This window comes from Schistocerca serialis, chromosome 2, assembly GCF_023864345.2.
Source record: "Schistocerca serialis cubense isolate TAMUIC-IGC-003099 chromosome 2, iqSchSeri2.2, whole genome shotgun sequence".
Taxonomy (NCBI): Eukaryota; Metazoa; Arthropoda; class Insecta; order Orthoptera; family Acrididae; genus Schistocerca; species Schistocerca serialis.
In genome coordinates this window covers 627235275-627260051 of record NC_064639.1, presented here as the reverse complement: position 1 = coordinate 627260051, position 24777 = coordinate 627235275, and the positions used below count along the sequence as shown (strand labels likewise).

Sequence of the window (24777 nt, the reverse complement as noted above, 5' to 3'; positions counted from 1 at the left end):
GGGCATGAAATACCGATTGAGCCAAGCTTCTGTCTCGTTATTAACCATCGAAGACTTTCCTAAAGTATTCTACTGTTCTGATTTGAATGAATCATTTGCGACTAATTAATATCCACTTTGTAATGTACGACATTTCTCATAGACAAAAATTACGATAATTGGCACACTAAATGCAATTCTGATATTATCCAAAACTCTTCACAAATTGTGTTTCAGAAAAATAATCGTAATGGTGATCGTATTGTTTTTAAACCCTGCAACAACTAAATAATTTCTCGAGTTCTATGTACAGGCAGTATTGCCACTTCACGTCAGAACACCAGATATTGATATCGAGGCATCGGAAACAATTGGGTGCACGTGGGAAAGGTAGAAACTTGTAGTTGACTGGAACAAGTCTAAATTCAAAGAACAAAAAGAATGCGTTATGGACTTTGTCGGCCACAAGAGTTTATTTTGGGTACTGCAGTATCACTTGATTTTAACACGATACATAAATCACTCATACTGAATAGCATTTTTCCCTAGTCAGGTAATACCTGAGAACGTGAAATCAGAATTGCCATTACGGTTTCCATTTTTCTTTTATCTATTTCTGTCTCTACGTAATCAACAAATTTAGAATTTCTGTACTGTCTAGACTCTTTTTCTAAGCAATTCGTAAATAAGTGCTTGGATTTTTGTCACTATTCGTTTTTGTGTGAGATTTTGCTACGGGATCTCATTATCCACACGTTTCTGCTGGTAACAAGACGTCTTCTGTTTACCTCCCATCCATATTTTGCTCGAGTTTTACATTTTACACATTTGTACAGATGAAGCTCTGCGCCGATGGTCTGATTAATGATTAGCATCGGTGGTCGTAGAATTTCGGCATAAGAAGTCGCCCTTATTCTGTCAACGGCCTTGTCAGACAAGGCGGAGGAGCGGACAGAGGGTCAGGAAACCGCCTCTAGAGGCAGAAGAATCAGCAGTGATCAACGGCATGACGATGCGGAAGGCAATGGAACCCACTGCATTAAAGACATATAAGCTGTATCAATAGGACATGTGGCCTGTAATTGAAAGAGTATCAGGATGATTTCTCCAATGGCAAAGGATTCCGGAATAGCTTCCCATTTGGATCTCTAGGAGGGGACTGCCAAGGAGAAGGTGACCATGGGAAAAAGGCTGAATAACCTACGAAAGGATAACCTTCTACCAGCCGGGGCGTGGATGTCAGAAGCTTGAACATCGTAGGGGAACTAGAAAATCTGAAAAGGGGAAATGCAAAGGCTCAGTCTAGATACAGTAGAGTTCCGTGAAGTGAAATGGAAAGAAGACAAGGATTTCTGGTCATTTGAGTATAGGGTAATATTAACAGCAGCAGAAAACGGTATAACAGGAATAGGATTCGATGTGAATAGGAAAGTAGGACAGAGAATGTGTTACTGTGAACAGTTCAGTGATACGGTTGTTCTTATCAGAATCGACAGCAAACCATCACCGACAACGATAGTTCAGGTATATGGTATATGTCGACGGCACAAGCTGAAGATGAAGAGATAGAGAAACTATTTGAGAATACTGAAAGAGCAATACAGTACGTAAAGGTACATGAAAATCTAAAGCCTTTGGGGACTGGGATGTAATTGTAGAGGAAGAAGTAGAAGAAAACGTTATAGGAGAATATGGACTTAGGATATGGAATGAGAGAGGAGAAAGACTAATTGATTTCTATAATAAATTTCAGCTAGTAATAGTGAATACTCTGTTCAAGAATCACAAGAGGAGAGATATACTTGGAAAAGACCGTGTGGTACAGGAAGACTTCAGTTAGATTACATCATGGCCAGACAGAGATTACGAAATCAGATATTGGATTATAAGGCGTACTCAGGATCAGCTATAGACTCAGATCACAATATAGTAGTGATGAAGAGTAGGCTGAAGACATTAGTTAGGAAGAATCAATACGCAAAGAAGTGGGATACGGAAGTACTAAGGAATGACGAGATACGCTTGAGGCTCTGTAAGGCTATAGATACAGAAGTAAGGAATAGCTAAGTAGGCAGTGCAGTTGAAGAGGAATGGATATTTCTAAAAAGGGCCACCACAGTTGTTGGAAAGAAAATCATAGGTACAAGGAAGGTAACTGCGAAGAAACCTTGGATAAGAGAAGAATTACTTCAGTTGATCGATGAAAGAAGGAAGTACAAAAATGTTCCGGGAAACTAAGGAATACGGAAATACAAGTCACTGAAGAATGAAATAAACAGGAAATGTAGGGAGGCTGAGATGAAACAGCAGCTCCCGGGTTCGATTCCCGGCGGGGTCAGGGATTTTCTCTGCCTCGTGATGGCTGGGTGTTGTGTGCTGTCCTTAGGTTAGTTAGGTTTAATTAGTTCTAAGTTCTAGGCGACTGATGACCTCAGCAGTTGAGTCGCATAGTGCTCAGAGCCATTTTGAAACAGCAGCACGAAAATGTGAAGAAATCGAAAAGGAAACGATTTTCAGAAGGACTGAGGCAGCATACAGCAAAGTCAATACAACCTTCGGTGACATTAAAAGCAAAGGTGGTAACATTAAGAGTGCAAACTGAACCCCATCCTTAAATACACAGGAGAAAGCGGATAGGTGGAAAGAATACACTGAAAGCCACTATCAGGGGGCAGATTTATCTGATGTGATAGAAGAAGAAACGGGAGTCGATTTAGAAGAGATAGGGGATCCAGTATTAGAATCAGGATTTAAGAAAGCTTTGGAGGACTTATGATCAAAGATTGCAGAAGGAATATATAAAATGCCATCGGAATTTCTAAAATCATTCGGGGAAGTGGCAACAAAACGACTATTCAGGTTGATGTGTAGAATATATGAGTCTGGCGACATATCATTGACTTTAGGAATAATATCATTCTGACAATTCCGAAGATTGCAAAACCTGGCAAGTGGGTGTATTATCGCACAATCAGCTTAACAGCTCATGCATCCAAGATGCTGACAATAATAATGTGCGGAAGAATGGAACATAAAATTGAAAATGTGTAAGACGAAGATCAGTTTGACTTTAGAAAAGGTAAAGGCACTAGAAAGCAATTATGACGTTGCGGTTGATAATGGAAGCAAGACTAAAGGAAGATCAAGACACGTTCATAGAATTTGTTGACCTGGAAAAAGCGTTCGTCATGTAATATGGTGCAAGATGTTCGAAATTCTGAGAAAAATTGAAAAAAATGGCTCTGAGCACTATGGGACTTAACATCTATGGTCATCAGTCCCCTAGAACTTAAGCTACTTAAACCTAACTAACGTAAGGACAGCACACAACACCCAGTCATCACGAGGCAGAGAAAATCCCTGACCCCGCCGGGAATCGAACCCGGGACCCCGTGCTCGGGAAGCGAGAACGCTACCGCAAGACCACGAGCTGCGAACTATTGAAATGTGGACTGTAGGAAAAACATAACTGAATAGAATCGAAGCATTTGAGATGTGGTGCTGCAGACGAATGTTGCTAATTAGGTAAATCGATAAGATAAGGAATGAGGAGGTTCTATGCAGAAATGGTGAGGAAAGTAGTGTCTGGAAAACAGTGACAAGGAGAAAGGACAGTTGATAGGACACCTGTTAAGACAGTAGTGAATAACTTCCATGGTACTAGAGGGAGCTGTAGAGGGCCAAAATTGTGGAGGAAGGTAGAGATTGGAATACATCCAGCGAATAATTGAGGACGTGGATTGCAAGTGCTCTGAGGCGAAAAGGTTGACAGAGAAGAGGAATTCGTGGCGGGACGCATCAGACCAGTCAAAAGACTGAAGACCCAAAGAAAAAAGAAATGAAGCTTTAATTATGAATATAGGACTGTTTGTTCACCATTTTAGTACTTTTGCTAGGTATATTCTACTGAACTATATCAGCTTCTTGTTTACAAGTTTGCTGAAATGACATAGCTGCCTGAATTATGGAACTATAGTTCGTGGTGAGGAATGAAGCTAATACCTGATTCTACAGCCGGCCAGTTGTAGGCGCTACAGACTGGAACCGCGCTACCGCTAGGGTCGCAGGTTCGAATCCTGCCTCGGGCATGGGTGTGTGTGCTGTCCTTAGATTAGTTAAGTTTAAGTAGTTCTAAGTTCTAGGGGACTGATGACCTCAGAAGCTAAGTCCCATAGTGCTCAGAGCCATTTGAACCATTTGAACCTGATTCTACACTAATGGTCTCATTGCTTGTTTCTGTCGTCGTCAGTACATTGGTGAACAGTATTGACAGAACTGCATTTACAACTGTTCGCCCAGCTAAGTTCAAAATTGTAAGGTGAAATCTTTCTGGGTTTAGCAGTGAAATACTGGTTATTAGGTTATAAATTTATACATTTTGCTGACAGTTCGTTTACAGTTATTACATTATATCAAAAGCGTTTTACACTTACTGAAACCCATCTCTGTGACTATGCATAAATAAAATCTGTAACTGTCGTAATCTCCTCACTAGCCCCAAAAAGATTGCCGATACAAGATAATAGGACAGATGTTGAAATAGAGAGAACTTAAATTTCTTAAGTTTTCATTCACAGTTTTTTTTTTTTTTTTTTTTTTGTTATTCCTACAAACTTGGGGATCTGGAGAATTTTCTTACTTAAAGGTAGTTTGTGCTTAACCATCTATAGTACAGGTGTTTTTTTCAACCAGTTGGTCGAGAAAACTCGTCAAGTATTTGCTGGTTATTTTTTACACTTGGCAAATAAATAAATAATGTTTTTCGTATCCCAGAGAATAGTGAAAAACAATGTCAGTAACACTTCTTTTAGTTTTATATGCTGAAAGAAACAAGATATTTATCAGTACACAGTATTGCAGAAGAAAACAAGGGAAAACGAACTGATGATCGCCAATGCAACTACATATAAAAAAGGTTACTTTTATATAAAAGATTTAAAAATTATAAATCCTTTGAGGACCCTACAACCCCAAGTGAACATAGACTTGTAAGACACAGGTGATAAATAGATACAATGATAGAAAACTAAAACTTCAGCAGGTGATAAATCACCTATTGTCTTCTCTACAGCCTCTACCCATTAAATCTCTCTCTTATACCATGGAGATATTAGAGAGAGATGCACAGATCCACCTCGTTTCTTACCGCATCACACCTCGCACCGCAAACGTTTCAGTACTTCTCCGTACCGGTTTTCCCATAGTTTGTGATTCATTGCCGTACACTAAAAGTACAAAAATTTCTGCCTCAAATCGAGACACAATGCTTGTGACTATTTGACTCTTGAATAGGAATGCTATCTTTGTTTTTGCTGGTCCACTTTTCATGTCCGCCTTGCTGGGCCCGCCGTGGGGTGTTTTGCTTGCAAGACAGAGAATTCCTTGACTTCTTCTACATCGTGACCAATTTTGATGTTAAGATTTTCGCTATTCTCATTTCTGCTACTTCTCATTACTTTTGTCTTTTTCAGTTTATTCTCAATCCATATTCTGTACTCATTAGACTGTTCATTAAAATTCAACAGATACTGTAACACACTTACCCTGAGGATAGCAAATTCATGAGAGAATCTTTCATTGCTATCCTTCCCCCTTGAAAATAGATCCCACTCATTAACCTTTCTTTCATTTCAGTCACTGATTCTTCGACGTATGCATTGAACAATAGAGGTGAAAGACTGGAATCCAGTCTTACATCCTTTTTTAATCCGACCGCTTCGTTGTTGCTCTTCCAATTTTATAGTTCCCTCTTTGTTTCTCTAGCTACATATTGGAGACTGCACTTCTTTCCCTACAGCTTACGCATAATTTTCTTATAAATTCGAAATTTTTGTCCCTTTTTTTTCTCGAACGCTTTTTCTAGGTCGAAAAATCTAATGAACGTGTCTTGATTTTCCTTCAGTATGGATTTTGTTGTCAATTGCTACGTCACAAATGCTTCTCTGGTGCCTTTCCTTGCCCTAAAGTCAAACCGATTTTCGTCTAAAGGATCTTCAATTTTAATTTTTAATTCTACTATATATTTTCCCTGTAGTAGTTTGGATGCGCGGGCTGTTAAACTGATGGTGTCGTAATTTTATGCACTTACCTCTTCTTCCAGTCTTCGGGACATATTTTTCCGGAATAATCGTTTGTTTGTCTCTCCCCACAATGATTTTAGAAATTCCGATGGACTGTAGTCCATCCTTTCTGCCTTATTTGTCCTCAAGTCCTTCACAAACTTTTTAAATTTTCACTCTAATACTGGATGACCTATGTCTACTCCAGTTCCTTTTTCTGTCATATCACTGAATAAGTCCTCCTTCTCCCAGACTCCTCCATTGCACTCTTTACAAATATCCGTTCTCTCCTCTGCGTTTAACAATGGAATTACCATTGCACTTCTACTGTTATCACTCTTGCTTTCAATTTCACCGAATGTTCTGAGATTTTTACACGTTGAGTCAGCCCTTCCGGCATAATCTTCTTTTTCGACGGCTGGTCTCGACGGAGGTTCGAGTCCTCCCTCGGCCACGGGTGTGTGTGTTTGGCCTTAGGATAATTTAGGTTATGTCGTGTGTAAGCTTAGGGACTGATGACGTTAGCAGCTAAGTCCCATAAGATTTCACACCGATTTGAACATTTTTTTTTTCTTTTTCGATTTCTTCAAGTGTTTCCTGCAGGCATTTCGCCTTGGCTGCTCTGCACTTCCTGTTTGTTTAATTCCGAAGGGGTTTCCAGTCTTTCCTCCGGAGATTGTTTTACTTTCTTCTTTCGACGAACATTTCAATTATTTTTTCCTACTGGCAAGCCCATGTACTCCCGCAACCCTTTCTTCTGTTACTTCCCCTACAATCGCGTTCAAATCCTAAGTCGTTATTAGATTTTCATCTACCTTTACAAGTTCAGTTACCCATTCATCTACTTCCTCTGTCGCTTCGTCTTCCTCTTGCGACTTTCACATGTATACCTGAACTTTTGTTGTCAGCGTTGGTTTGCTGTAGCATCTGATGAAACTGCCTTATCGCTGAACCGTGCAGAGTACCTCACTCCTACGCTACTTTCCAGTTCACTGGGAATTCTGCTTCTACGAGTATTACACCATTCTCGGTTGCTGTTGATATATTCATGTGACGAAAAATATTTTCTTTTTACCATTTCGCTCCACTAACCCATACTATATATAGATTGAGTCCATTCATTTCTATTTGAGGTTTCTCTAGCTTTCCTTCTACGTTCAGACTTCGACATTCCAAGCTCCGACACCTAGAACGCTATCCCGTCATTGGTTATTCGATATTTTACTCGTTGTCACCTCCCTCCCAGAGAGGGCTAATCAGAGGTCTGTTGCCAATGGAGAGATCATCACGGCACTCTTTCAGTTACAGGTCACTTGTTCTGTACATACACAGTATGTGTCTTGACTGCAGCGGTTTCCATTGTCTTCTACATCTTCATACCATTGCTTATTCTTCCGCCTATTAGAGGCAGTTTCCCACTCCAAATTGTAGCGAAATGCAGGAATATCTGCAGCGGATAGACACGTGGTGCAGAGTGTGGCAACTGACCCTTAACATAGACAAATGTAATGTATTACGAATACATAGAAAGAAGGATACTTTATTGTATGATTATATGATAGCGGAACAAACACTGGTAGTAGTTACTTCCGTAAAATATCTCGGAGTATGCGTGCGGAATGATTTGAAGTGGAATGACCATATAAAATTAATTGTTGGTAAGGCGGGTACCAGGTTGAGATTCATTGGGAGAGTCCTTAGAAAATGTAGTCCATCAACAAAGGAGGTGGCTTACAAAACACTCGTTCGACCTATACTTGAGTATTGTTCATCAGTGTGGGATCCGTACCAGATCGGGTTGACGGAGAAGATAGAGAAGATCCAAAGAAGAGCAGCGCGTTTCATCACAGGGTTATTTGGTAAGAGTGATAGCGTTACGGAGATGTTTAGCAAACTCAAGTGGCAGACTCTGCAAGAGAGGCGCTCTGCATCGCGGTGTAGCTTGCTGTCCAGGTTTCGAGAGGGTGCGTTTCTGGATGAGGTATCGAATATATTGCTTCCCCCCCTACTTATACCTCCCGAGGGGATCACGAATGTAAGATTAGAGAGTTTCGAGAGCGCACCGAGGATTTCCGGCAGTCGTTCTTCCCGCGAACCATACGCGACTGGAACAGGAAGTGGAGGTAATGACAGTGGCACGTAAAGTGCCCTCCGCCACACACCGTTGCGTAGCTTGCGGAGTATAAATGTAGATGTAGATGTAGATGTAGAGAAGGCCCTGAAAACCTGTCCTCTTATCTGCCGTCTTTGACAATGCCATTGGCAGAACGAGGGTAACTTCTTACGCCGGAACTCTTCTGCCACCATTACTGATGACATTTATGCACAATTTAATCAGTGGCTTGGTTCGAACCAGAGACCCAGGACATTGTGATTACAAGTCAAAGAGATTCCCTAGATCATGGATGTGGATTAATGCACGGTACGAAACCTGGAAAAAGGCACCGATTAATTTATTTAAGAAGAATGGCGGTGGACAAGACACAAAAGAATGTAAACAATTCTGTTATTTATAAGATACTCACTTAAATTGCCACCAACCGCAAATAAAATATTCGATCTTACTTGCTACACATCAGAGATGGTTACGCGGCTGGCCGACTGTGTGTAGGTTGCACACAAGGGGTATTTTAGATTATGTGACACTCCATTCAGTACAGTCCAGAAAACGATAGTTGTAGGAGTCCAGGAAGTACCACTGTAAGATCCAATGAGTGGCCTCAACAGGTAAGAATATTGAAATCCTAAAGGTTAACTTCGAAGCATTCACAATACAGTGATGGCTTTGAAGCACTCATAAAAAGCAATAAAGCTCATATAATAAGTAGTGTACAGAAAGTTGGTTAAAACCTTAAGCTGACCCCAGAGAGGTTCTTTTGGAAGATTTATACCTATATCGATGCAACAGGCTAGCGTGAAATGGAGGTGGTGCGTGTGTGTCTCGGTAGACAAGAAACTCAAGACTGAAAGTGAAGCTGCATGTGAAATTGCATTGAGAAGACTCAGTACTAGTTTTGTGCATAATACAGGGTGGAGCAAATAAAATTGACCCAGAAGAGTGGGTACGATTGAACGTGTATGTATCCATACAGCCACACCCCGTGACCAGCTGGCCAACCGTGTCACCTGATCTGTCAGTCTGCGATTACTTCCTGTCGGGAGGCCTCAAGTCTAAGGTGTATCACAGCAACCCTAATAGTTTTCAAGATCTGCAGCAGAATATTCCAATATTCCGGATGAGACTGCAGCATTTCCAGTAGTCCAGCTTCGATCCACCTTCAGAAACTTGCTGACAAGGGCCCAAAAGTGCCAAGAGATGAATGATGATCACTTCCGAAATCTGCTATAGTCAGGTTAGTACTGTATTTATTTTCTCCTGCTGTGTTTTTTATACCCTAGAACTCTGTTCTTCCGGACACTCTTATTTGCCCCACCCTGTATTAAAACGGAAGCCTTCTATTGACCACCAAACTCACCTCCGATGTAAAGGAAAGCTTTTTGGAATACCTCAGTTCGGTGATACGTTAGTGCCCCAATCATACTGTGTTCATAATGTGAGACTTCAATCATCTAACAATTAAATGGGATGATTACAGTTTTGATAGTGGTGGGCGTGACAAGGCATCCGGTGAAACAGTACTAAACGCCTTCACTGGAAACTACTTAGAACAGATGGTTCGGAAACGCATACGTGGTGGAAATATATCAGATATAATGGCAGATGATAAACTTGACTCCTTTGAGAATCTCCGCATCGAAACTCGTATCAGCGACCATGCAGTAGTAGTAGCGGCAAATGTTTCCAAAGTAATAAGTGAAAGTTAAACAAATAGAATGTTCTATATGTTTAGCGAAGTAGATAAAGTAGCAGATGTGTCATATCTCAACGAGGAACTTGAAACTTTCAGCTTAGGACAGGAGCATGTAGAGGATCTACACTCCTGGAAATAGAAAAAAGAACACATTGACACCGGTGTGTCAGACCCACCATACTTGCTCCGGACACTGCGAGAGGGCTGTACAAGCAATGATCACACGCACGGCACAGCGGACACACCAGGAACCGCGGTGTTGGCCGTCGAATGGCGCTAGCTGCGCAGCATTTGTGCACCGCCGCCGTCAGTGTCAGCCAGTTTGCCGTGGCATACGGAGCTCCATCGCAGTCTTTAACACTGGTAGCATGCCGCGACAGCGTGGACGTGAACCGTATGTGCAGTTGACGGACTTTGAGCGAGGGCGTATAGTGGGCATGCGGGAGGCCGGGTGGACGTACCGCCGAATTGCTCAACACGTGGGGCGTGAGGTCTCCACAGTACATCGATGTTGTCGCCAGTGGTCGGCGGAAGGTGCACGTGCCCGTCGACCTGGGACCGGACCGCAGCGACGCACGGATGCACGCCAAGACCGTAGGATCCTACGCAGTGCCGTAGGGGACCGCACCGCCACTTCCCAGCAAATTAGGGACACTGTTGCTCCTGGGGTATCGGCGAGGACCATTCGCAACCGTCTCCATGAAGCTGGGCTACGGTCCCGCACACCGTTAGGCCGTCTTCCGCTCACGCCCCAACATCGTGCAGCCCGCCTCCAGTGGTGTCGCGACAGGCGTGAATGGAGGGACGAATGGAGACGTGTCGTCTTCAGCGATGAGAGTCGCTTCTGCCTTGGTGCCAATGATGGTCGTATGCGTGTTTGGCGCCGTGCAGGTGAGCGCCACAATCAGGACCGCATACGACCGAGGCACACAGGGCCAACACCAGGCATCATGGTGTGGGGAGCGATCTCCTACACTGGCCGTACACCACTGGTGATCGTCGAGGGGACACTGAATAGTGCACGGCATATCCAAACCGTCATCGAACCCATCGTTCTACCATTCCTAGACCGGCAAGGGAACTTGCTGTTCCAACAGGACAATGCACGTCCGCATGTATCCCGTGCCACCCAACGTGCTCTAGAAGGTGTAAGTCAACTACCCTGGCCAGCAAGATCTCCGGATCTGTCCCCCATTGAGCATGTTTGGGACTGGATGAAGCGTCGTCTCACGCGGTCTGCACGTCCAGCACGAACGCTGGTCCAACTGAGGCGCCAGGTGGAAATGGCATGGCAAGCCGTTCCACAGGACTACATCCAGCATCTCTACGATCGTCTCCATGGGAGAATAGCAGCCTGCATTGCTGCGAAAGGTGGATATACACTGTACTAGTGCCGACATTGTGCATGCTCTGTTGCGTGTGTCTATGTGCCTGTGGTTCTGTCAGTGTGATCATGTGATGTATCTGACCCCAGGAATGTGTCAATAAAGTTTCCCCTTCCTGGGACAATGAATTCACGGTGTTCTTATTTCACTTTCCAGGAGTGTATATCTCAACTGTACTAAAATAGTTGACCATGAATTCGATAGATATTCAATGAGTAGAACAGTCCGTGATGGGAGGGACCTTCCGTGATAAGCAACCTTTGTAAAGAAACTTATAAAGAAAGAGAAACTACTGTATGGTAGGTGTAAAACAGAACACAGGTCTATCGATACAGGCAAGCCGAATACAATACATTTGGCTGTCAAGAAGATAATGCGTGAATAATTCTGCGACTGCCGTAGCAGAACATTATCGATAGGCCTCCCACAAATTCTGACGATATACTGGCTATATATAAAGCTACTAGCGACAAGACATTCACGGAAGAGGCAAATACTAAAATTGCGGGTAGCAAAACAGAAATGCTTCACTTTGTTTTTAAATGTTCCTTTACGAAGGACAACTCACAACTTAGGAGTGTTGCCTCAAAGTAATTCTCTGAAATCTGTTTCAATCACCTTTCAGGGAATTGAAACAGATGTCAGTGGCGTTGGAAAACAGCTCAAACTGTTAAAACTGAGCAGAGTTCCAGGGCCAGATGGAATCTCTGTCGGATATTATGTATAATTTGCGACTAAGTTAGCGCCTCTTTGAACTACGATCTTCTGTAGATCCGTCGAACAGAAAACAACGCCAAAAAGGACGGAAGCTCAGGTCAGACCCATCAACAAGAAGAGTAGCAGAACTCATTCACAAAAGTACCGTCCAGTATACTAGACATTTGTTGTACTATTTTAGCAGGTATTCTGACGTCAAACGAAGTGCGTTACTCGAACAGAACGACCTCCCTCATGCCAACAATCGTTGATTGCAAAGACATCGATCATGTGAAACGCCAATTGCTGTTTCGTCACATCACATACTGAAAGCAATGGCTCAAGGCAGTTTGGTAGTTGCTGTATTTCTTGATTTCCGAATAGCACTTGGCTCAGTACCACATCTACGCGCATTATCAAGTATTATGAAGAGACTATAGTATGAGGTATCAAACGAGTTTTGTAACTGCATTGAGGGTTTTTTTTTTTTTGTAAGAGAGGGCGCAGCAAGGTATCTTGGATGGAGAGCCATCGACATACGTAGGGGGAGGAGGAGGAGGAGGAGGAGGAGGAGATTAGTGTTTAACGTCTGGCCGACAGTGAGACTGATGACAAGCTCGGATTAGGGAAGGATGGGGAAGGAAATCGGCCGTGCCCTTTGAAGGGAACCATCCCGGCATTTTTCTGAAATGATTCATGGAAATCACGGAAAACCTAAATCAGGATGGGCTGCGCAATCCCGATCGATGACAGACGTAGAAATAACTTCGGTTATGCACGACGGAAGTGTGTTGGTGTTTGTGCTGTATATTAATGACCCTGCAGTAAACCTTAATAATAAACACAAGCTTTAAGCAGATGATGAAGTTGTCTACAATTCTACTGTTTTTTTATAATTTTTCTGTAAGGTTGCGAACAGCTGCAACTGGCGACAACTGAAATTCAAGATTCTGGGGACAAGTGTCCACACTGCGTGACTGCAGACTGAAATTTCAGTCCCTGATGATGTCTAGGTGGTGCTCCTCATGATGAAGTCCGTAAAAGCCGTACTAGACAATGAGCGAAAGGTGCTGAGGGTGATCAGCGATCCCCTCTCGCGAGGCTGTGGGCTCATGGACGGCTGAGACGCAGGTCCAGGGAAGCGTTGCACTAGAAGATTCCTGTAAGCGTTGAACGCCCGGTGTTCACGATGAGGGCATGACGGAACCATCTGAGGTGTAGCAGAAGCGGCTGGCATTAGGACCGGAGCGTGCACTGGCCGCCGAGTGGACGCGACCCGATTTGAAAATCCAGCAGCAGATGAATACTGGCGAAGTTTTACATGGGCACGAGATCTCGCCGAAGCGAAATGGTACCTGCTGGCAGTTGTAGTGTCCTATGTCGCCCCCATGAACCATGAATCTTGGCGCTGGTGGAGAGGCTTGCGTGCCTCAGCGATATAGATAGCCGTACCGTAGGTGCAACCACAACGGAGGGGTATCTGTTGAGAGGCTAGACAAACGTGTGGATCCTGAAGAGGGGCAGCAGTTTTTCCAGTAGTTGCAGGGGCAACAGTCTGGTTGGTTGTCTGATCTGACCTTGTAACACTAGCCAAAACGGCCTTGATGTGCTGGTGTTGCGAACGGCTGAAAGCAAGGGGAAACTAAAGCCGTAGTTTTTCCCGAGGGCATGCAACTTTACTGTGTTGTTAAATGATGATGGCGTCCTCTTGGGTAAAACATTCCAGAGGTAAAATAGTACCCCATTCGGATCTCCGGGCGGGGACCACTCAAGGGGACATCGTTATCAAGAGAAAGAAAACTGGCGTCCTAAGGATCGGAGCGTGGAATATCAGATCCCTTAATCGAGTAGGTAGGTTAGAAAACTTAAAAAGGGAAATGGATAGCTTAAAGTTAGATATAGTGGGAATTATTGAAGTTCGGTGGCAGGAAGAACAAGATTTCTGGTCAGCTGAAAACATGATTGTAAATACAAAATCAAATAGGGGTAATACAGGGGTAGAGTTAGTAATGAATAAAAAAAAAAGAGCGCGGGTAACCTACTACAAACAGCGTGGTGAACGCATTATTGTATCCAAGATAGACACTAAGTAGTACAAATTTATATGTCAACTAGCTCCACAAACGACAGAGAGATTGAAGAAATGTATGATGAGATAAAAGAAATTATTCTGATGGTGAAGGGAGACGAAAGTTTAATAGTCATTGGGGACTGGAATTCTATAGTAGGGACAGAAAGAGAAGGAAAAGTTGTAGGCGAATATGGAATGATAATAAAAAGTGAAAGAGGACACCACCTGGTAGAATTTTGCACAGAGCATAACTTAATCATAGCTAACACTTGGTTTAAAAATAATGAAAGAAGGTTGTATACGTGCAAGAGGCCTGGCGACACTGGAAAGTTTCAGATAGTTTATACAATGGTAAGACAGAGATTTAGGAACCAGGTTTTAAATTGTAAGACATTTCCAGGTGGAGATGTGGACTTTGACCACAATCTACTGGTTATAAACTGTACATTAAAACTGAAGAAATTGCGAAAAGGTGAGAATATAAGGAGATGGGATCTGGATAAGCTGAAAGAACCAGAGGTTATAGAGAGTTTCAGAGAGAGCATTAGGGAACGATTGACAAGGACGGGGGAAAAAATGCAGTAGAAGAAGAATGGGTAGCTTGAAACTTGAATTTGTAAAGGTAGCAGAGGATCAAGTAGGTAAAGAAACAAGGGCTAGTAGAAATCCTTGTTTAACAGAAGAGATATTGAACTTAATTAATGAAAGGAGAAAATATAAAAATGCAGTAAATGAATCAGGCGAAAAGGAATACAAACGTCTCAAAAATTAGATCGACAGGAAGTGCAAATTGGCTAAGAAGGAATGGCTAGAGGACAAATGTACGGACGTAGAGGTATATATCACTAGGGATAAGTAAGATACAGCCTACAGGAAAATTAAAGAGACCTTCGGAGAAAAGAGAACTACCTGTATCAATATCAAGAGCTCAGGTGCAGAACCAGTTCTGAGCAAAGAAGGGAAAGCAGAAAGGCGGAAGGAGTCTATACAAGGGCAATGTACTTGGGGGCGATATTATGGAAATGTAAGAGGATGTAGATGAAGATGAAATAGATGATATGATACTGCTTGAAGAATTTGACAGAGCACTGAAAGACCTTAGTCGAAACAATACCCCAGGAGTAGACAACTTCCATTACAGCTGCTGATAGCCTTGAGAGAGCGAGCCCTGACAACACACTACCATCTGGTGAGCAAGATGTATGAGACACGTGAAATACCTTCAGCTTTCAAGAAGAATATAACACTTCCAATCCCAAAGAAAGCAGGTGTTGTCAGGTGTGATAATTACCGAACTATCGGTATAATAATTCACGGCTGCTAAATAGTAACACGAATTTTTTACAGACGAATGGAAAAACTGGAAGAAGACAACCTCGGGAAGGATCAGTCTGGATTCCGTAGAAATGTTGGAACACGTGAGAAAAGTACTGATCCTACGACTTATCTTAGAATATAGATTCAGGAAAGGCAAACCTACGTTTGTTGATTGGAATACTCTCTTTCAAATTCTGAAGGTGACAGGGATCAAATACAGGCAGCGAAAGGCTATTTACAATTTGTACAGAAACCAGATGGCAGTTATAAGAGTAGAGGGGCATGAAAGGGAGCAGTGGTTGGGAAGGGAGTCAGACAGGGTTGCACCCTATCCACCGATGTTATTCAATCTGTATATTGAGCAAACAGAAAATCAAACAAAATAAAAATGTGGAGTAGGAATTAAAATCCATGGAGACCACCACCGTAACAACATGTCGCCAATGTTCAATTTGCAATTTTTATGCAGATTTTCCTCTGGAAATATCATACCTAGAACACTGAAATTTTGAAAGCTGTTTTCATCATGTATTGTTGATTTAATATTGTAGAATAATTTTTTTTCTTTTTTTAGCGTAATATTTATAATTTTTTTTAACGTTAAGACATTTTTAATTCTGAAAAATTTCGTATAAATCTCTCTGATTCACAGAATAGGACAGTTATTGTCATGATTCTAATTGAGTATGATTGAAGTACAGAGCCTCCTTCGAAATATTTTATAGAAATTCTAAAAATGTCTAAAAATGTGATTTGTGAGGTATAGGTACATATAACGTTTATAATAATACTTTACAATGCTCGAAAATGAAATTAATGTAATTTATTGCGCAAATTCACAAATATCTCCTAATTTATTACCAAAAGTGTCCAGCAGAGAAATCATGTCATCTTCTGGTTCTTCTTCTTCACTTAGAAGCTTTCTTCTTCAAGCTGCCCTTGCTTTCTTTGTAATAAAGTTCTCTGCATACTGAGCCATGCTGACTGGCAGCTTGTCCAAAAGCTAAAGACGAACAATGTCAAGCCTTTCCATGACCCTTTATGTACCCAGAAGACCTCTACCGAATGCAATAAGACCATCACTAACTACACATCTCATTTATTACCTTAAGAAATACATTCCTATGCGCACGAGTTCATATGAGGTTGTCAAACGACACGTTTTCATTCTGGATTCAACCATGAACACATTTTATGAGATGATAAAGATGCCCCAAGTCTCTGTATACTGGCGTAATTGCTTTCCTAACACACTCTGGGACAGAATTTTTATGGTGATAAAGAACTCCGGTAGGCTAGAAAGCGATAAAAAATTCAAGCAGAGTTACTGCATTAAAGGTGCCTTTGAATCGATTTCCACGGTACTTACGCTTTTTAAATAGTTGTACACTCTATGCACTGTATAAACTGCCTCATCAGGACTAAAAGTAACAAGATGACAGATAACGAACTCTGAACGGGGTGCTAACGAAATTCTAGACTGGAAACACTAATCACAGACCCTAAGCTAAACTGTAAACACAGGTGGTTGTTATGAAATGATACCAACTGAAATATCAACGTTTCTCAACAGAGGAATCATGTTTCCAGAAATGCGGAGATTTGAATACGAACACCTCACCAGTTGGGTAACTTTCTTGAGCGCACGTACAATTTTGAAAAATGAAATAAAATACTCTCAATTAGAATTCCTTAACAAATCTTATACCATTTTACGCAGAATATTTTAAATAACGTTAAAGGCTTAAAAATTAGAAACGTGCTTTTTTTACCTTTTTGCGGCATTCCAACTCCCATTGCGTGGGCACATGATTCACGGAAGCGAAATGGTACCTGTGACTGCAGCGCTGTTTCCTATGACATTTGTGCCACATATCAGCATGGCCTGCGCTCTCTCACGCTGTGGTGAGTGTGTGTGGCTTGGAGAAAACAGCCCGGCAAGTTGTGCTGACGTGTAGTGTTTCCATGCAATCTCTCGCAGCAGAGTTGCGAGCAGCAGCAGGGGCTGTGCGTCACCCGCTGTACGGGTCTGTAAGAGCGGTAGCAGCAACGTAGGGGCACAGTCAAGTGAATGTATTGAGACTGAAGCTTCACAAATATTCAGTCAGATATTGATAAGATTTGAATATGGTGCAAAACTTGATAATTTCCTTCAAATGTTCACAATGTAAAATTGTGTACTTCACAAAAAAGAAAAATTTAGTATCTTTTGAGTATAATATCGATCAGTCACTGTTGAAATCGATCAATTCACCAAAATGTGCGGGCGGGACAATTTTTACGGACATAAAATGGAGCGATCACATCGGCTCAGTGTAGGAAAATCAGCTAGCAGACTACGTTTCATTTATAGATTACCAGAGAAATGTAGTCAATCTACTGAGGAGACTACGTTCAACACAGTGTGTGAATGCTGTTCAAGTGTGTGGGACCCAACGAAAGAGGACTAACAAGAGATGTTTAACGGATACAAAAAAGCAGAACGAACGGCCACAGGTAGTATAATGAAGCTGCTGAGACAGCTGAACTGGCAGACGCTTGAAGGCAGATGCAAACTCTCCCACAAAAGTCTGCTTACAAGGGAAACACCCCATCATACTCCTCAGATTTAGTGGTAAGAGGGCCCACTTAACACCCCATCAAAACCTGAACGCAGATCAAGCGTGAAATAAGGAAGAAGGTGTACTGAACTGTGAAAAAAAAGAGAAACAGTGAAATGTCTAAGTACAACACGTGCAACATAGAGCAGTGTGGGACAACTCCTTGGCCTTTTTTTTAAAATTGTGATCTGTGTCAGTGTCGTGTCGTAACGTCCGTTTGTAACAGCGAGGCATAAGGATAAGGACGGCACATAAAAGGAAAGATGATTCTAGAAGGAAATTTTCACTCTGCAGCGGAGTGTGGGTTGATATGAAACCTCCTGACAGATTAAAACTTTGTGCCGGACCGACACTCGAACTCGAAAACTGTATTTCGTGGGCAAGAGCTCTACCGTCTGACCTACCCAAATACGACTCACGATCCGTCCTCGCAGCTTCAGTTCTGCCAATACCTCGTCTCCTACCTTCCAAACTTCACAGAAGCTCTCCTGCGAACCTTGTAGAATTAGCACTCCTGGAAGAAAGGATACTGCGGAGACATAGTTTAGCCACAGCCTGGGGGATTTTTCCGGAATGAAATTTTGACTCTGCAGTGGAGTGGGCGCTGATATGAAATTTCCTAGCAGATTAAAACTGTGTGCCGGGCTGAGACTCGAAGTAGATATTTTTCCCTTTCACGGACAAGTGATCTACCGACTGAGCTACCCAAGTTGATTCTGCACAACTTCTCTTTTAGTAGCCGAAAGGAACTGAATTTCCAATGAGAACTGCAAATGTTTGATGACTAGGTGACATGTCAACCGAATCCTTCACCAGAAAACACGTCTGGTGAGTCGTACATGTCATTAGTAACGGAATGTGTCATGTGACAGGAATCTCTTATCGAAGCACCTAACTTGTACTCCCAGTGAGTGAGTGAGGTATATCTCCTTGCCCAGTTTAGGTGTTCGTATGAATGTCAATGTGATCACTCCCAAGGTAATGATGAAAACATAGTAGTTTGTCACATAAGGTTCAACAAATGAACGCAAAAGTTTCACAGTCACACAGTTTTTCCTGTACTCTGTCAGAAACATATGTCTTTAAAGTTTTTGAAGTTTCGTTCCGTTTTGGGCTTTTCGGCTCTTGAATTCCTCTGTTGTAACGTAGTTCACACCCGTTTATTTGTTGTTCTCATTTCTGTGAGATGTCTATGAGGTATCTCTTCTCCTCTCACTATTCATCACTTGTGACGGCAATGTATTCTTACCACATTTCTCATATTCTTTAATCACTGTGTAGCTTGACAACTGAAAGACTACGGGAAGAGAACAAGCAGTTCAATGACCGCAAGGACAGTTCATAATTGTTTGAAAAAAAAGTAAAAATAAGTGCTATGAAAAAGTTTTGAACCCATGTCGTCCACGTACCAATCCAACAGCGTGACCACTTAATCATCACGCCACACTTCTTCTACTCAATGCTGCACTTGTTAACCTTCGACCGTTCACTGTTTCTATTTTGCTTTTTTTTACACATCATCCTGTTTTCATGCCTAATCTGTGTTCAGTTTTTGGCGAGCAATCCACTGGGCCATCTTACCATTAAACCTCTAAGGGGTGGGGGGGGGGGGGGAGGGTGATGGGGAGTTTCCGTTGTTATAAAGTTTCTATAACCAGTTTTAAATCATGAATCTAGGAATATGTTACGACTTCCTATACATCGCTCCCATAGGGCTCAAGACGCATTTACGTAATCATTTTTCTCGCGCTCCATAAGAGAGTAGAACAGGTAATAGCCCTAGCAACTGGGCCATTGGGACGTACCCTCTGCCATACACTTCACGGTGCCTTTCATAGTATAGATATAAGCCTATATGCAGAAAGGAACAAGCTCACGGACTATTTGCAAATCAAAAGCGGAATTGAACAGTGAGGTTTCAAATTTTTCAAATGGCTCTGAGCACTATGGGACTTAACATCTGCGGTCATCAGTCCCCTAGAACTTAGAACTACTTAAACCTAAATAACCTAAGAACATCACACGCATCCATGCCCGAGGCAGGAATTGAACCTGCGATCGTAGCGGTCGCGCGGTTCCAGACTGAAGCGCCTAGAACCGCTCTGCCACAGCGGCCGGCTGAGTGAGTTTTAAGGTATTACAAGAGATTCTAAGATTCTGAGAAAACTTTCGTTCTAAATTTAATAAATATCTACTAACAAATCTTAAGGAACGACATGTTGATTAATTTTAGGTAGTGTATCAAAAAACAAGCACATGAAAGCTGCTATTTCTATTAAACAATCTCGAGACTGTAAGAGGACAAAACTAAAAGAGAATTCTGGCACATAAGTATATACCACAAAATCTAATCTCAGAACCTCTAGAGGAATCGTTTACGTCTTTAAAGTGTAGGACGTAATATGGCTAATGGATATTGCACTGTTGACCTATAATGCAGCTAGTGTCAACGACAAATGAACGTACTTTCGAACATTTTTATTATTATTGTTATTATATGTTTTTCTAAAATAGTGCATAAATAACAATCCTAAAGGAATTAGAACATACTAATAATAAATTAATGTAAGTAGTTACTGAGTTTTTGTAATTAGAGCAGCTGAAGATGACAATTAGATTAGCAACGAATGATATAACATTGTTTAAATAAAGTTCAATTTTTAGTATACCACGTTTTTAAATCGGACTAAAATGTTTAAAATAATTTCTCCTAGTTGCATACAGATTCGTAAGCCTACGAAATGGGCCTGAAAATCTATTAAGGTGAATTTTTTGCGCGCAGTCCGGAACCGCGTGACTGCTATGGTCACAGGTTCGAATCCCGCCTCGGGCATGGATGTGTGTGATGTCCTTAGGTTAGTTAGGTTTAAGTAGTTCTAAGTTCTAGGGGACTGATGACCACTGATGTTAAGTCCCATAGTGCTCCGAGCCATTTTTTTTTAATGTTTAGCAGGTGTAATTTACACGAAAAACATGAGGCACGTGCATTAGATAACTCTAAGTAAGTGAACTATTCCTACAACAGTCATATATTGTAAACGACGCACGTGTTTAGTTTTAAATCTTACAATTATTTCCATACACTTTATTCGCACTCACAGACTTTAAGAAGAATCTGTATAGGGGTAGAAATCTGTATGGAATTAGGAATCTGTAGAACGCTAGGAGAAATAATTTTTTGTCTTTTTAGTCCTGTATCAAAACGTTGAATATTTTTTGTTTAAAAACATTACTTTTTATTTAAATAGTTAATTTCTGCATTTTGTACTCCTGCTTAGCTGAGTGGTAAGGTGCTTGCCTCCCATGCAGCGGGCCCAGGTTTCATTCGTGGCCAGGTTGGAGATTTTCTCCGCTCGTGGACTGGGTGTTGTGTTGCCCTCATCATCATTTCATCCTCATCACCGGCAAGCGAGTCGCCCAATGTGGCGTCGACTGAAATAAGGCTCGCACTTGGCAGCCAGCCGGCCGTTGTGACCGAGCGGTTCTAGGCGCTTCACTCCGGAACCACGGGACTGCTACGGTCGCAGGTTCGAATTCTGCCTCGGGCATGGTTGTGGGTGATGTCCTTAGGTTAGTTAGGTTTACGTAGTTCTAAGTCTAGGGGACTGATGACCTCAGATGTTAAGTCACATTGTGCTCAGAGCCAAGACTTGGGTGCCTAACTTCCCCGGATGTGGCCTCCCGGCCAGCAATGCCATACGATCATTTCATATTTTTCTGATTTTTAATCTTCTGTATGTGCAATTTTTCAATCGATTTCACGCATTTTGGCACGAGATTACAATTGACACTTATGGTAAATTCAGTTTCTTTTCACCTGAGTCAGCCAATATTGTTTTTTCCTACATGTATATCGCGAAATGACCGTGAAGATAAAAATTAGGGAGATTCGGGTTCACACGGAGATTTGCCAGCAATCGCTCCTGCGAAACATTCTTATTGCAGCAGGAAAACTGGGAATAGCAGCGGCACACAAAGAACCCTCCACCATACACTAGACAATAATGCGAGTTAATATTGCACTGTCATTCGGTTTCGAGCTGTGCTGAAAGTTGTAAGTTACAAACCCATCGGAAAATTAGTTTAAAATCAATCCCCAACTGTCTGTCCAGAAGACAAACAGACGAACAAGAAAGAGACTTAATAAAAATTGGTTAAAATAGGAGGAAATTTTGTCCAGAGGGCTGTTGGTTAACCAAGAAGTCTGAAACCGGAAGTTATCCATCGGTTATGGATTGCGATAGTGAAACGTTTTCTTAATACCAAAATTATTCAAAAAGTGAGTATTACTTGGTGGACAATGTAGAAAGCATGCTGTGAATTACTTAGAGAGAAAAGAAAACAATTGCATTATAGAACCGACTGGATCGGATGACGGAATAATAACTAAAACAAAAATGGAACAGGAGTCACTTTGACAACAGGGACAGCCGATTCCGATTGTAGCTATGTCTCCATATTTTAGATACGAAATTGCCTTAATTCTGGCACCACAATCCAAAACATGATGTACACTGGTATTTGCTCACAACGTTATAATATTAGATCACAATTTCCTCCTGACTACTCGGTATCACCTTTCTGAAAAGAACTAAACGTATTACGCAGCGTTACTACTTTCAAGGTAGCCACTGATCTACCATGTGACTAATTTATGAGAAAAACAATATAAAGGCTTATTTGGACGTACCTGACACTTAAAAATAAGAAATATTTGCGATCTCGCATATTCTGTCCGCCCCGTAGAACATTTACGAGTTCGTTTAGATGATTGCGCTGATGGAATGATCCATGTAGATTTCAATTCTTTTTAAATCTGGCAGTACACAAAACTGTATTCTAGCCTCCTTCGAGCAAAGTAAAGGTCTATGTACGGTAAAAACTGCAGAGAGAAACAGCAATAAACAGGCTTTATCAGCCAGTTGTCAGTATAGATGACTGCAATCATCAGCGTCTCTCGCACCTTAATCGGCTGCTATCAAAGGAGATTACTACGACAGCTTGCCGACAGCCGGCAATCCCATGCGGAAGCCCCATCGCATTAACAGCACCTTGACAGGTTGCTATAGCGCACAACGTGGGCATCAGGCCAACAATACAGTAATCACATAGCTACCATATACTGCAATCAGACGGTATAAAAAGAATGTGTTGCACTGGCATCTAAAAAGTAATCGTTCTTACTTGAGAAGCAATTTTAAAACAGATTATTACTGTGCGTAACTTTTTGGAAACAACATTGATTTTGTTGCAGTGATGTAATTAATTTATCTTCACCATAAAGGGCAACATTGGCTACGAAAACAATCGTGTTGTCCTGCTGTTACAAAGAAAGAAAGCAATGTTGTCGTGGTGTTGTTACAAATAAAGAAATTTCCTTTTATTTGATGAATATTCGAAGCTTCGTAGTCAACTCACAACGATGAAACTAAATTATTTATATTAAAATCAAACAAAAAATAAAAATTCTGTACTAAAAACATAAAATTAAACTTAAAGAAAATTGTACACATACAAATTAAAAAAGACTTTCACTTCGCACTACTCATTCTTCGAGGTTTCAATCGTTAACTGTCATCTACTTTACCACTATCACCTCGTCGATAAAATAAGAGAAAATAACAAGTATATCCTCGAACAATTTACCCCATGGGTAATGTGTTGATCTGTTATGAAATCTGAAACTGCTTGAGTCATCAGTTGATCAGTCTTCCGACTGTCTCTGTGCGGCCCAATACGAATTCCACTTATGCGCTAAGCTCTTCATCTCAGAGCAGGATTTGCACCCTACGTCCTTAGCTATTTGTTAGATGTATTCCAATCTCTGTCTTTCATTACAATTTTTATCTTCTTAATCATGTCCTATCATCCTGTCCCTTCTTCTTGTCAGTGTTTCTCAAATGATCCTCCCTTCGCTAATTCATCTGAGTGCTTCCTCATTTCTTATCCTATCAGTCCACCTAGTTTTCAACATTCTCCTGTAGTACTGTATTTCAAATGATTCGATTCCCTTCTGTTCCGCGCTCCAAACGTAAGTTCTCAGAAGTTTCTTCCTCAAATTATATATATTATATAATTAAATTCATGAAACTTCCTGGCAGATTAAAACTGTGTGCCCGACCGAGACTTGAACTCAGGACCTTTGCCTTTCGCGTGCAAGTGCTCTACCAACTGAGCTACCGAAGCACGACTCACGCCCGGTACTCACAGCTTTACTTCTGCCAGTATCTCGTCTCCTACCTTCCAAACTTTACAGAAGATCTCCTGCGAACCTTTCATTACAAGGTAAAATGCTCTTACGTGGCTAAGTTTAGAATTAAGGTGACCAACTTCAACAGGCAGAATAAGACTCGGATGTCGCACAGGTGTGAACAGCCGAACAGAGAAGGTATGTGACATCTAGGCAGTAATCAGAACCATGCGCCTAATGTGTAAAGCAGAATCTTTGGTCTTGATGTCATAGAGACCCAAACCCCGTTTGCTCGTGATCTCATAGCCAAACATAAATATGTAACGGTTCGATAAAAATCTACCAGTCAGTTACTGCAAATCATCTCAAGGAGCTGGAATAACCGGACAATGTAAAATGCCTTAAACAACACGTAAGTATGCAACATGTAAACTATTCGGAGAATTGAAACTCAGCGCCTTGTCGCCATTTTAATAAGGCAACCATCGACTGTGACCCCGATGACGCAACCTGTTCTACAGCGGCCGCCCACGGAACAACAGTATAGTCGAATCCCCGAAGAATTTTACTTTTTCCCTCATTCAGGGCCGCATGAACATGGCCGGGAAAGGGTCCCACATCGTCATCCACCACATGTAGTTGTGCTTAATAGCGGTGGAGAGCGTGAA

The 24777-nt window shown here is 41.7% G+C and overlaps 1 long non-coding RNA gene across 1 annotated transcript in view; it reads left to right on the top strand.

Annotated features, from left to right (window-relative positions):
* Positions 1–24777, top strand: part of LOC126455647 (uncharacterized) — a 249587-nt gene that overhangs the window by 99 nt on the left and 224711 nt on the right. The gene's annotated exons all lie outside the window — the stretch shown is intronic.